The following is a 10,064-nucleotide window of genomic DNA, read 5'->3' as shown; positions in this document are numbered from 1 at the left end:
CACTTTGGAAATTAAACAAAATTATTAGTGGGAGCAGCATCAGGTTGAGATAAGCAGCAAGAGGGTTAGAAAGGAAAAGTATGTGAAGACTGGCAGTATCAGAGAGGAAATGATATAAAAAAAAAATTAATGTCTTTGGCAGGGAAGAGTCATAAGACCTGTGAGGAATATATTTAAGAATATATCTCTGTTATAGATATGCTTGATGTGATGTTCAGGGTGGGTAGATATGGACTATGGATATGGAACTAAAGGAAGCTTCTCAGAGCAGTGATGATTCCATTACTAGACCTCATCATCTGGGTTGATGAAACTTTTAACTCCCTAGCTTACATTGTTGTTCATGGAAACTATTTTAGGTGACAAAACTTAGATTCCACTAAAGGATTTTTTTTTTTAAGGGAAAAAGCCTGAATTACATGTACTATTGCAAAACTGCTGGCCTATCTCATTCTTTGCTTCTCTCAAGAACAATGCCCCAGTCATCTGAAACATATGAAAATAAATTGATTAACATATTGCTCTATGTTCCTTCATTAAATTAAAGAGGCGTTGTGCATCTGTGCTTAAAATTAACCAACCCATGAACAATCACTTTATTAGAGAGATAAAAAATAAGTGTGATAAGATTTATGGTACTCTGAGGAGTGAGGTACAAAGTGTTCATTTACTGTGATCCCTCAAGTAATATATAAATAAATATAAGGTCTTAGGTTTCAATGATCAAACATCCAGCTAGTGACTTTGATGATAATTCAATGAATTAGATCTTATTTAGGTGTAGAGAAATCATTGATAGGAAGACAGAAATTTAAGGAACATGGTGTTTAAAAACTGCAAATAATTGCAAAATCTTGTATGTAAATTAGACTTGTAAGAAAATTTTACTAGAGTAGTTTGTCATTGAAAATGTGTGCTTTTTCCTTTTAATAGCAGCTTCTTCATCTGTGTTCTGGCTTTCAGTACTATGAATGTGTACAAAAAGGTAGACTTTACCTAAAAATGCTAAGAATTTCAACTATTTTCTGTGAAGGATTTTCTGAAGATGTGGGTCTGCATCTAAGCAAGGAAAGCAGTGCTCCCCACCTCCCCAAAAATCTCCTTTGTCTAACTCAGCTAAACTTTATATCATGTGTAAAGAAAGACTAGGTAGCTTTGCACTCATTAGCAAAGATAAAACTACTACTACCTCCTAAAGGCTCTAAAGATTGTAGAATATCAAGGAATCTTGTACAACTGATTATTGTGCTGCTTCTAACCGGCAAAGAAGAGAGGAAATGTTCTTCTCTGCTATCGTACAGGCACATTAAGTCCAAAGATGCTTTCTGGATGTTGTGGAACAACAGCCTAGCTAGGCAATATGATGCTGGAAGATTAAAGGAAGAAAGGTGAGGAATGATAAGCACAGTTGTAAAAAGGGGAAAAACAGGGAAGAACACATGTCGCTGAACAATAACTCGTGCTCAGAAGTGGGCTGAAGTCCACAAAGGAAGGCAGAAGCAAATGAGGTTTTAGAAAGAATGGGATAGAAAATTTGATATTTACATAGAATGATAAGTGGACAAAAAAAGAGCACGGAGGATCAAAAAACAGGTGATTATTTTTCCAGAAGCACAGAGTCAGACATACAAGGGGATTTAAATTCCTGTCTCCCTCTAGAGCTATGTGTGGCGGTGTGCTCCCCCGCCCCCCCCAGCTCCCTGCACAAGCAGTAACCATCAGTGGGAGTCATCCTGATAGCTGCATCCAGCTTATGCTGGACCTTGAGGATGAATGGCAACAAAGTAGCCAAGGGCTGCCTGAAGCAGGGATCTACACATCTTGCTGATATGCAAATATGACCATAAGTCAATCATCTTACTCCTTAAATAGTGGACAGCCCAAGAGCCCTTTGAGCTCTCCTGCACGGCAGCGGGCTGCACGCCAGGATCTCCCCTTGAGCAGGGACGCCTCTCAAGGTTACTCCTCGAGGTTGAGAGATTCCTTGCCGCAACAGATCCTCGGTAAGTGACTAACAGCATGCTAAACTTTGAAATCTTAGCTAAGTGATATAAAGGATTGATTGCACATATATAATCCTTTAGACATAAACCGTTGACCAAGTCTGGGACTAGGACTGGATCTAGCCGCACCTAGACTCCTCTCTGAGAAGGAGTTTAGAAAGCAAGGGGATCCTTTCCGAACCTCATGACTCAACGGGAGGGTCTCCCTGACAGTTTTGTCTGACCCTGTCCTCTATGCAGTAAATAATCAAGTGTACCTCGCCATTGAATCTTGTTAAAACACTGTCGCATTGAACTTTGTTAACTCCCTATTCTGTATCAATAAACTATAGTTTTACTTCTCTCTTACGAGTGAAGTGCACTCTCAATCCATCCGCGACACTATGTAAATCTATTCTTTGTTTTCACAGGTATCCTTAAAAGAGTTCTTCAAGTGAGAGACACCATGTCTTTCATTTAGCAGTCACAAAGCTTTCCAAAAACTGTTCAAAGGCCTTGAAAAGCTATTAGAAAACTGTTATCCTCCCTATTTACCCAAGAAGACTGATCTTAGAGGTGTTGTCTAAGCTATGCACAGGCATTAATTAGAGGTAGCCAAGCTAGGCTTAAAAGGAAAATGTTAGAATATTAGTTGTATTCTTGCTGTGGCAATACAAAACTCAGCACAGATTAGTTCAGCCAGTCTTTTCCTGGAATGGGCTTTGGTGGAAGCTGCCAAGGACAGAAATTACCTGCAATTCTGCAGGTAAGGGTCTATCATCCCACAGATGGTGACAAAACCTCTTCAGGTAAGTTGGGCTGTAGCTCTCTTCACAAAACAGCCCAGGCAGTGCTTTTTACAGAGCATATCTAAATTACACTGTGCAGCATAACCATATGCTGTAGTACAGCTGGTTGCTACCAAGCAAAGGGATAATGGCAAAGTTTTTATTATCTTTCCCTCAGCAGTGGCACTGCTGATCACTCCCTTCTGTAGAGCTATTGTCTTCTTGATATCTAGTACTCTGCTGAATTTCTTTGATACTTTTCATCAGTATGAACCTTGCTGCAGTCTTTTTCTCCCGATAAATAAATCGGAGACTTTTATCAGAGCCATGTCTGGCTCATGCAATAATTTCCTCTAAATTGCTTTCCCAGGCTTCTTTCTGTGGGGAAGATATGGGGAAGGCTGGATGAAACCATGAGCTAGGACGTTCCACAGCATAGCTATAGCTGGAGAACCTGGAAATGAGTATTCCAAGTCTGTGCTTTACATAGAGGAGGAAAAGAGCTGTTGGAGGAGTGTGTTGCAAGTGTCTCACAGATAAACAGGTGCAGAGGATCTGGTTTTAAAACTTAGTGAGATGCTCACTGAAGAAATAATTAACATGTTAATGTGTTGTTAGAAAAAATTCTCACTGCATTTTTTACTATTGGTATTCCTGAGTCTAAACATGTTTATTGAATAAAAAAAGAAAAAGCCTGCATTTCTGGGTTATAGCCATATAATTATGATTTTTTTGTAAGTTGTACATGGTTTGCTTTTCATGTTCTCTAACCATGAATCACTATCCCTAGCCTTACCCTTAGAGATTAAGGACAAATACTCTTTCTGTTATCTCTCTGTATGGACATTCCAGTACTAATTCATCTCCTTGTTTAGCTGTTTTTCATTATTCTTTTTAATTATTTCTTTCTTGCCTACAAGGTTCAGTGGGCCATTATCACAAAATATTAAGATATTTTTAGCAAAGCACTTTTTCTATGTTCTGTACAACAAAGCTCCAAATATACTTGTTTACAATCCTTACAATTGTCTTGATGTGTTGAAAGGCCAGTGCATGTGTCCATGTATATATGTTAACTTAATAAATATAGCACTCACGAAACACTATTCCTTAGAGAGGTTCTTTAACTGCTTCCCAAATGCCAAAGAACCAAACCTCTCCACACCTTTCTCACAGAGATGTTAATTATTAATAATTGTTAACTGAGGGGGCAATAAAGAAAAGAAGGATTTAGATGAATTGATAAATTCTATAGCAAAATTGAGAAAGAAGTGACTGATTCATGGACCTACATCCTTCCAAAAATACTTTTTTTTTTCCTTATGTTACATTTTGCTGAAGGTATTACTTATTACTTTTCCTTGGGAAACTAGGTGACAGCTGCACATTTTAGGAAGAAGAACAAGTAAACAAACAAACAAACAAAAACATGGGAAAAATAATGTAATAGAAGTTGTTTTGTGTTCAATGGAATCAAGTGAGTTTATGTCCCTAAGGTTTTCTGTCATAGCATCGCTACAATACCTCTAGTTTCCACCCATCCCCACAATTATCTAGCTTGCTTTAGACTTTCAATGGGACAAGGCTAGCTTGGGCTGTAGCCAAGGTACGTGGAAACTACCTGCCACTGTGCTGGAAGAATAACAACTGAACTTTTATCACCTTTTCATCAGAGGGAACACTTTTGAGATCCCAGAGCTGCTGATTTTCATGAAGCTTATAACCACTCACTACCTTTTTTGCACTTAGCACTCTGCTGAATTTCATTGATACTGACCATGAGGTTAAAAATTTTGTATAGAAAGGTGGGAATGAATGGATGAGGATGAAGTATAGCTTTAAAGCCTATTGTCAATAAGAAGCCATGCTAAAAAGTGTTGTGGTTTAAACCTAGTCAGCAACTAAGCACCACACAGCCACTTGCTCACCCTTCCCCTGTCCTGGTGGGATGGGGGAGAGAATTGGAGAAAAAAAAGTAAAACCTGTGGGTTGAGATAAAGACAGTGTAATAGGACAGCAGAGGAAGAGAAAATAATAATAATAATAATAATAATATTAATAATGATAAAAGAATATACAAAACAAGTGATGCACAATGCAGTTGCTCACCACCCACTGACCGATGCCCAGCCAGTCCCTGAGCAGCGATCACTGCCCCCGGGCCAGCTCCCCCCACTTTATATACTGAGCACGATGTCCTATGGTATGGAATAGCCCTTTGGTCAGTGTGGGTCAGCTGTCCTGGCTGTGCCCCCTCCCAGCTTCTTGCGCACCTGGCAGAGCATGGGAAGCTGAAAAGTCCTTGATTTAGTATAAGCACTACTTAGCAACAACTAAAACATCAGTGTGTTATCAACAGTATTCTCATACTAAATCCAAAACACAGCACTATACCAGCTACTGGAAATAAAATTAACTCTATCCCAGCTGAAACCAGGACAAAAAGCAAAATATTTTTACGTACATACAGTAGATTAAATTTCCTCCATTTTTATAACAGATGAATAGACCTGCAACAGTAGTTTCAATATGCTCCCTCCTATCCACACGCTCAAAGAATCACAATGGGTATGATCTTTTTTACTATTATTATTATTTTTGCTGCAGGAGTATCTGAAGACTCTCAATCACTCTTACAAAAGAACATCAATATCTGGAAAATCACGCTAAGTGGTTAAACAGAAAGTAATGGATTCACAGTTCTGAATATCTACTTCTCACCTACTACTCAGCTGGTGCTGAGTGGAAAAGCCTCTGATTTTAGCTCTTGTTTGGCTATCCATGTTCTCCCTTGACTTCCTTTCCACTACATTCCTAACTGCATATGCCAACTCTTTTCAGCCAAAAAAAAAAAATCCTAACAGAAAATGATGCAGTACATCCTCCAGAGCCTGCATAATGCAGACATTGAGAACTAAAATCTTTTTGTATGTCCTCTCAGGGGCAAAACAGTGTGAACAATCAATTTGTGAACAATTAATTTTCTGTAATTTTCAACTTCTAGATGCATTCGGCTCAGGAATGTGTTGCTTGTTTCAGGGACAAAATGATTATTTAGCTAACCCAGTTAAAGTCTGTTATATCACTTTGAACAAATGCTTCTGCAGTCTGGTATTTGAAACATCCATAGGGATAAATTAAATTAATCTGATTTTACACTGGAAGAAACCAAGGTGCAGAAGAGCCTGATTTCTGGTTTTGATGCATTGTTGCTCCTACAGAAAGAGCTCCAATTGTAGCTTGCTCTTTTTTCCCCACATTTTTTTTTCTTCCCCTCTGGACAAGCAACATCTTTTGCCTTAAATTAAAAAAAAAAAAAAGATAACCCTAAAAAACAACCCTGAACCCTCTCCAATTCTTTCCTTTTCTCCCATTGCCACCTCTACCACAGATCTGCTATGATGTTTCATAGTAAGTACAACTAAGTGGCAAATCACGTGCTTGAAGCTGTACACAGAGAACAGAAAAATAGGTCACTGCTTATCTAAGAAGGTATACTTCAATCACAATTCAATCCTATTTTTACACAAATAGTCAAGATTCAAACTTTGACATAAAAATTAATGTAGCCCTACTGGTTTGTCTTGTTGACTGAAAAGAATTTCAAACTAGTAATGCAAATTTGCACTTGTGAGTTGACTAAGTCCACACATGCATTGGAAAACATATATGCATTTAAGTAAGGATCTTTTCTGTGCTGGTGCAAATTATAAGGGTAATACAGTACCTTCCCTAAGAAGCTTAAATAAACCTGCTTGTCAGGATCACAATCTCTCTGTCTACTATAAAACTGATGATTTGAGCCCCAGGAGTTTCTAGCAGCAATGATAATACCACAAAAGGGGAAGGTGACAGCTCAGTTTCATGTAGTTCCTTTTGCTAAGAGCTGTCCCACTGCTTTGAATAATATACCTAGCAGCACTGTGAGAGCTGTATTGAGAAACAAGGTTTTGGTCCTGAGGTAAGGGTTTATTGCAGGTTGACCCTGACCGGCAGCTCAGCCCCACACAGCCATTCACTCACTCTCCCCTGGTGGGATGGGGGAGAGAATCAGAAGGGTAAAAAGGACAAAACTCACGGGTTGACATAAAGACAGTTTAATAGGTAAAGCAAAAGCCGCACACGCAAGCAAAGCAAAACAAGGAATTCATTCACTCCTTCCCATGGGCAGGCAGGTGTTCAGCCATCTCCAGGAAAGCAGGGCTCCATCACACGTAATGGTTACTTGGGAAGACAAACGCCATCACTCTGAATGTCCCCCCCTTCCTTCTTCTTCCCCAGCTTTATATGCTGAGCATGACATCATATGGTATGGAATAGCCCTTGTGTCAGTTGGGGTCAGCTGTCCCAGCTGTGTCCCCTCCCAATTTCTTGTGCACCCCCAGCCTACTCGCTGGTGGGGTGGGGTGAGGAGCAGAAAAGGCCTTGACTCTGCGTAAGCACTGCTCAGCAGTAATGAAAACATCCCTGTATTATCAACACTGTTTTGGTCACAAATCCAAAACATAGCACCATATGAGCTACTATGAAGAAAATTAACACTATCCCAGCCAAAACTGGTACAGGTCTGTTGACCAAGGTCAGAGCTAATGAGAGAGGTTACTGAAATAATTTGGCTGAGGTTACTGGAATAAATTAAAATCCCATTTGTGTTCAGTTCATTTTTCACGTTAGTAAATGTTTAACATTTAATTAAACATAGACTTCAAGGATGAAGTTATGTAGCTCCAAACAGTGCATATGGTAGAAGAAATCTACTCACATAAAAGAGAGTCACCCCACTGAAAAGAAATAGAGACAGACTGATCCAGTGCCTGCTGGTCCTGTGAAGTTAAAGAGGAGAAGCTATGACTAAGAACTATCACAGCGTTCAGTAGACTGGGAGGAAAATCTGACAGGATGCAGGAGAGTGGGAATTGTCTTTATTACTGCCTGGTGGCATGAAGAGTTTCAAGGGACAGTAGATTAATATTAATAGTTTTGCAGGTGTGACACTAGATTATCCCATATTTTTTGCTTGCAAATGTTATCATTTAGCTGAACTAATAACAAGCTATATGTTTTGAGAAATGCATGTGGGAAGATCTGTCAGAATGTTCTGTTCTCTGGCAGCAAACGGGAGAAAATGAATGTAATCTGCATTACAATACTTTTACCTTGCTGGAATGACCTTCTACCTTACTGTTATAGCAAGGATGGCAGAAACTATTTGCACAGTATTTATTGTTTCTGTTCATCAAAGTGCTTCTGCATGGTTACTGTCACATGATAAACAATGCACATCTAAATAGACACTATTAAAAGGATACTGTAAGATTATCCGTACATAATAACAGCCTGTAAACTTACCAAGGCAAAAATTGTCAAAGTCTGATAATTTTAAATACCTTTAAATGCCTCAATAGGAAAAATACTGAGAAGAGACAGTGCATGGATCTTTCTCACCTTCATATAACTGTGTGTTTTCACTTGAATTTTCCTGGGCCACCTTGAGAAAATAAGACTTTTTGAAGAGTTTAATACTCTTTTTCATAAGTTATATTGACAGATGCTTTCTGCCATCCTCAGGTCTCACAGTATATTCATAGCTTGACTTTCAACTGGACCACTCTTTCTCCTTATCAAGGACTTTTGAAATAATACTAAGCAATCAAAAAAGTTAAGTACTTTTCATTAAGATTATAATAATGAACAACTATCATCCCTAGTGTATGAATGGAATACAAGAGGAAAATGCTAGAAAACAATAATTTGTTACCTATTATTAGTAAAATACTGTGGTATTTATGAAAATAGAGGAAGCTGCCAAGAGACTATATTTGGCTTTTTATTTCTCTACCATGCAAAAGACTAATCTAATAAACCATTAAGAATGTAACATGCACTGATCTATCTTAAATAAACAAGATGTGTTCTGAAAGCATAAAAGAAAAAGTCTTTATTATAGATAAAATCAAATTAAGTTCAAGGATTATAATTGAAGCAGTTTGTGCCTCAAGAAAAGATTAAACTATAAAATAACTAAATTTAAGGGAAAGCAACATGTTTGAAGGGCAGATAAGGTCACCACAAAGAAGGGCAACCAAAGTCAGAAAGATGAAAATAGGCTAACAGCATGAGCAAATACCTAGTTTATTTGATTTAGTGTAAAAAAACCAAGGCAATAAAGTAAGGAACCAAACACCTGAAAAGAAGAATGTGCCCAGAAAAGGTAATATACCATCAAGAATGGACCAGAATAAAGGATTTAGGGATTATTATGAAAAGACAGTATAATCTTCAACAGAGAACTCAAATAAACTTCCCAGATATGTGACAAAAACTAGATGCCAGGGAGACAAATACCCAAAATGCAAGAAGATAAAATACTCAGAGGAACATCACAATGAAATGGATATTTAAGAATGCTCTTTTTTTATATATTCTTTTTATCAGAACATGATAAATTAGTATATCATGATAATATATCGCATAAATTAATTCCTATGTGCTGTACAATTTCAATGTCATGTTGCAGTATGTTTGGATACTACAAGATAGCCTTTAAGCATAAAATTTTGTCTATATTAACCTTATAATGTGGGGGATAAGCAAAAAATACATGTTTTTTTAAAATAGTCAGATGATCAAAAAAGTACATTAGGACCAGATTAGGACAAAAACCATCTAGAATAACTTAATAAAAAAATGTTTAATCAACTTATCAGTGTTTTCAAAGCAAGATCTTTAAAAATCTGATCCTAAACTGGTCCTAAAACCTTCATCAAAATAAACCGTTATTTTTGTCCTGAAACCTGTCTATAGTAATGACAGGCCTTAAATTTGCCATTGACTGTTGTTTAAATGGTTCCTTAACAGTGTTGTGGAAAGACAATTCATCATGAATCATGGTCTGAAGCAGCTACACGGACATTATTTGCAGAGTCAAAGAAAATGACAGTAAAGTGCTACCTAGCATTGCTGGTTATTACTATCTTTGCACATTGATTTAATGGTAGACAGAAATGAAGCAACTGAATGATGTCCACTCTTTCTTCTTATGTGTGACATGTCCACTTGCTTCCATGATCTGTAGCCGTGAGGCAGATTAGCAGTAAAGGAGATAGGGGGTCTGAAGAACCCCAGGCTTCCAGGGCTCTTGTGAAGCTTTCTAGCCAGAAAAACGCTAACAGCTAGAGCCATCTTTGAAAACATTAATAACAGAGATCTATATCTTATTGAAAGTCACAAAGAGCAACATGCTGTTCACCAATTCAATTCAATTTCTGTAACAGGAGCAAATAAGAGTTTCCAT

Source organism: Ciconia boyciana, chromosome 3 (genome assembly GCF_034638445.1).
Source record: "Ciconia boyciana chromosome 3, ASM3463844v1, whole genome shotgun sequence".
NCBI lineage: Eukaryota > Metazoa > Chordata > Aves > Ciconiiformes > Ciconiidae > Ciconia > Ciconia boyciana.
Note: the sequence above shows the minus strand (reverse complement) of the source record.